The sequence below is a fragment of the Vidua macroura genome, chromosome Z, assembly GCF_024509145.1.
Source record: "Vidua macroura isolate BioBank_ID:100142 chromosome Z, ASM2450914v1, whole genome shotgun sequence".
NCBI classification, from domain to species: Eukaryota; Metazoa; Chordata; class Aves; order Passeriformes; family Viduidae; genus Vidua; species Vidua macroura.
Window position 1 is genome coordinate 47,202,212 of NC_071611.1, and position 5,361 is coordinate 47,207,572.

The following is a 5,361-nucleotide window of genomic DNA, read 5'->3' on the forward strand; positions in this document are numbered from 1 at the left end:
TGCCCTTAGAAGTAGAACCAGCTGAGCAGAGAGACAGAGACACTGACCATATTCTCACTACTTTATAATGATCCCCTTTCATTCCAAGGTTACCTAGTGCTGGTGAAGAGTTTCACTTTGTTGTCTGCAAAGGACAGGTTGTTTGGATAGAGAATTCCAGCCTGTAAATCTCAATAGTTCCAAAAAGGATGGGATAATTCAAGTATTAACAGCAAAATACACTATAAAGTCAACAGTTGCAATAATATCACCGTTTAGTTGATTAGCCTTAACATAAACTAACTGCTGGTTCATGTTACTTATATTCTTCTTTATTTTCCACTCCTACCAATCTAATGCTGGACTCATAATTCAGACAAACTAGAATACAATAAATGACAAAAATTGACTAATTCCAACTGTAAATATTAAGGTGTGGGAATGCTGTATACAGCTGCAATATTTGCATTTACAGTGCTTATGCGATATGCCAGAGTAGACAAAAGGTGCACAGGCGTTCTATTCATGGCTTAATTTTGGAATTGTAACAGAACATTTATTTGAGTTTTGGTGATTTTTATTGTAGAAAATTAAAGCATTTCCTTAAATATTGGCAGGCAACCTCAATTGAAGAGCAAAAGAATAATTTTTTATTTGTATGACTTGAAACAGTCCACTTTATTATATTAGGTGCTCAGTGTGGTGCAAAAATAGCTGCACTTTTTACATTCTTTTTAATGTCAAAGATAAATTCGAAGCATGTTACATTGTTAAAGGCAAAGCTCCTGCTGCTTTTAAAGAGTAGGCATTAGTCTGAAAAATAATTTTGAAACCAAGCATCATTGCATGACCTGTCTACCTTGAGAACAAAACTGGGAGGATGTGAACGGCCAAAGATATCTTGAAAACTATCTGCTGAAAACTAGGTCTTCTACATATGCAGTGTCACAATAATTTACAGGATTTTCACTTTACTTGTTACTTATGATGGATAGAAGAACAGCAAAAATATGTGATCATCAAAGTAATCAAAAATCAAAACAGATAGTAAAGTTTTGTAAGCAGAGTGGGTATGCTGATCCTTGCTTCCAGGTCAAATTTCCCCTTAAAGAGGGAGTCACAAGGATGTGAATGTTACCTTTCCTTTGCCTAAGCACATGCACATGTACGTACATATGTGTATGGGTATACCAGTTTAAATGAAAGAATTAAAACCAGACTTATGGTAAGAGGCTTCTTTATAAGCTATTAGATCAGCATTTTTTTGAATGAGGAAAGGAGAGGAAGCCAATATGTTTCTATGCTTCCCTGTATGTACCAAACACAGAAATATGCACATAAAAGGATATGTATTTATATATAAGCATACATAAAATAGGAAAAAGTAAAGGCTTGACTGTAAAGCTAAAAATCTGAAAGCAGATGTGTCTTTTCCTTGAAGTGAGACTTCATGGGCTGCAAAACCACTTTTTGTCATTTTTGAGTTGTCCTATGTTGTAACGTTGGAAAGATTAGATTCACTTCTGGTCTTTCCCCTTGGTTCTCGGGTCTTACACAGTGCTGAGAGACACTTGGCAAAGAAAAAGGCAGCCCATAAATCTTCCAAGGCATGGATAGAATCTGGAGTGGCAAAGTGAACAGAGTGATCTTCTGTGGCTGACTGTGGCTGTATGGGACCCTCCTCACTTATGTCTGGTACAGCTGTTATATAGAGCTGTTTGTGTAGTTACTGCTCTGCAGGTCTCAGAGCCACCATGGGCTGTTGGGTTTGGACAAGTGGTATGCAAGATTAAATTGCTCTTGCAGGTCTTTGGAAGCCTAGTTCCGCTCCCAGACACTTTCCTGATTTTGGCCCACATTTTGTGTCCCAAAGAGCTGTAGGATGGAGCCTGTGTTTTTTGCCCAATAATAGGCTGTGGTATTTTCTCTGAAGCATCACAGCTGTTCCTCTTCTGTTTCCTCCATTTATGCCAATGCTCTTACAAACTTAATGTATTTGATTCAGATTATTTTTCTTATCTGAAATTCAGGACACTGGCTTCTGGAAGAACTTCATTTAGATAGAATTTTTGTTGGGTTTCTAGTTAGTTTGTTAGTTAGTTAATGATTGTTTGATTCCTTTTTCTGTATAGACCATTCAGAATCATACACAGCAATGCAGACTTGTGAAAACTCTTACAGGGATCTCAAAGGCTTAGCAAAAAATAAGTGTATTTTCTTCTTTCCTGACATACTTGGCATATTTTTTTCATTTGCACTTTAGGTGTTCCTTATTTCTCCATTTTCCAATATCACAAGTACCACATTTATTATTTTACATGTTCTGTTGTAGTGGAAGAGAGTGTTTCTGTGTAGGTCTTATGAAAAATCCCTGGGTATTTTTCAGTTTGATAGACCTTTATAATTGTCTGTAAAGCTATGTAATACTGCAATTGAACTTCATATTCCTGCTTTAATTTATAACATTTTAGAACATATTCTTTCTCTCCTAACAAGTAGGCACACAGTAAACAAGGTAGTAATTTTATTTTAAAAAAATCAAAAGTGGTATAATTGCAGTGTTTGTCTACCATCCCTTTACACTAAAAACAGGTTGCTTGGATGAGTAAGAATGACTCACAAGAGCATACTGATGCTTAAAAAACCTGACATTGCATTTAATGTAATTTATAACAGACATTATTAACAGACATTTCAGAAATAATTCAAGTTGCTATGGGATCCTTTATAAAAGCAGTCATGGTATGTAATGTCTGGGACTGTGTTAGACTGGGTTACATAACTTGCTTAAGTATTTTTCTTCTCTCCTGTTTATAAATTATTAGTCGGGTGAGATACAAAAATCTCCACAAAATCTCTGGCCTTTCTTGGGGAGCTTGTTCATACTTTCTCAGTACTCTATGTGTGAGAATATACTGTGACCAATCCACATAATCGTGTTTAAATTGCCCACCCTGGCATCACCAGCTGCTTTTACTTTTTCAGTGAAATTCTGTGGAGGCTTGAAATTGTTCTTTAATACATAACTTTTATCATGTGTGGTTGTTATCTCACACGCTTTTGAAAATTTCCTTATGGATAAAATGGATAAGTTTCTCTTTCTCAATTATTACATTTTTTATTAGGCATTGAAATAATGTTTCTGTAAGGAACGTGGGTATATTGACTATTGTATTCATGATCTGTTTTGGGACAGAACAAAACCAACATGAAGCAAATATTTAAAAATGAGATGGAAAAAATTGTGAACTACATATTTGTATGTCTGCTTGGGGGAAAAAAAGAAAAGGTTGTTTTTATTTAGTCATTCTTAAAACCATAAATCAGGAGGAACATTACAGAAAAGCTGAGTTTTGACATGCTTAGTCTAAGCACCAGAAATCACACTTTTGTTTTAGGCAATGTAAAGAAAATAACACTTTAATTTCTGAAGAAAAACACTTAGACGATTCTACTTTATCTCTGAGTTTCCAGCTAACATCCTGCCAGCCAAATCAACTGAGAGATTTAGCAAAACAATCAATAACATGACGTGAAAGCAGGTTATGTAAGTAGAAGTGCATAATTTTTAAACAATGTTTATTAGTAAGAAGTAAGAGAAGTACAGGCAAATATCAATTCTGTTTGAATTCAGAGGGGTTTATTTCTGATGTTAGTCAATACATAATAAGCTTAGACCCTTTGTAGCAAGATGCTTTGATGCAGCACAGATCTGGTTTTGAGGCTGTTTTTAGAAACTATAATTAAAAATCAGAAAAGCAAACTTCCTTACAATTAGGTAAAAGGCATTGTATATACTTGTCCTAAAAGAGTAACAAGTGCATTAGAATTCCATAACTATCATACTATTATGAAAATAAATAAATTTGTTATATTATTACAGATTTTTTGCACTGGTTTCTGGAAAGAGCGATTTATAGTATTCATTTGCCCAGGCATGCATCCAGAAAGGTGATTTTCAACAAGACAAAGAATTCTGTCCTCTCCCTTATGAGTGAATATGCTTTGCCCTCCCTAGGAAAAGAAAAAATTTTATGTACTTTGAAATTTCACACATAAGACCTTTTCACAAGACGACCATCTTTGCAGATTTTCTGCAAACCTCAAAACTGGAAGAAAACAAATCCTTTGCAGAGTTATTAATGTTAAGCATGACTCAAAAGAAAATAAAGATGTGGAGGACTGATTTAAAAAAAACAAAACAACTGAATCAGCTAAAAAGAGTTTTTTGAGTTTATCAAGCATGGTTTTACCAAACCATGCTTTCTGGACAATTAAAAAATAGATAGCTCTGTTGTACAGTGGTGGTGATTGAGAGCAAGGGTTATTTTTGTTTATATATTACCCATTTTATTCAATTGATCAAAGACATAAATATATTTACATTATCTATGTTTTATGTTTAATATTTATACTTAATTTTAAAAAATCACAATAGCATTGGGGTTAAGACATCAAACACATGTGAGCTGACTTAGGAATCTTGATTCTAGTTCTAGGGAGATAATTTGTATTGTCATACCTTAGTCCACTAATACATTTAAGCACACCTTTGCTTGAAGCAGAGCTGCCTGCAACACTTGCCTATTTGCTTGAGTCTGTAGCTTTTACTGCTCTTTCCTTCAAACAATTTGCAGCTGCTCAGCACAAAGCATTGTGCTCTAATATGAACAAGAGGCTCTTCCAGGCTTTCTTAGCCTCTTCTTGGATGCACACTGACAACAAGAATAAAATTTTCACTGAATATGATTGGAGAAAAACTTAATAATCACTGTAGGTTTTAAAATACTCAGTAGTCACTTGGTTCTCATGCAACAACGCAGCTACTGGTAAAAAGCCAATAAAAAGCTACTCAATAGAAATCCAGAAAATTAAATCCAAAGACACCAATTTATTGTCTAATTCCCAAGGCACTCACAAGAAGTTTTTAAAAACTGCTAGTTAAAAACATAAAATTATGGATTTTTGTCTTTTCTCCATTTTTCTCTCTCCCTGGTCACAGCAAACTGATGGCCACACAAGACATCCTGTGAGCTTGTCCTGACCATGTATCAGATGGCCTCAGCTGAAGGTGGGGTGAAGCAGTGGAGATTCTCCAGCATGCTTGGCAGCCCAGCTTGGAGACTGCTGTTTGCAAGAGAAGGGAATGTGCCAGCTTTTGCAGATCTGAACTTGCAGGAGAAGACCTAGACCTGTGAGGAAGCACCCTACCATCCAGCTCCTGGCTGGCACCCAGACACTGTGTGCTAATCCTCCAGTGGGGGAGGCATTCCAGATGAAGGGAGCCACCTCTCATTCCTCAAGCCCCCAGCAAAAACCCCAAATGAGCCTCTGTTTCTATAGGAAGAATTAGGGGCTCACCAGGCACATGGCGCTCCCAAG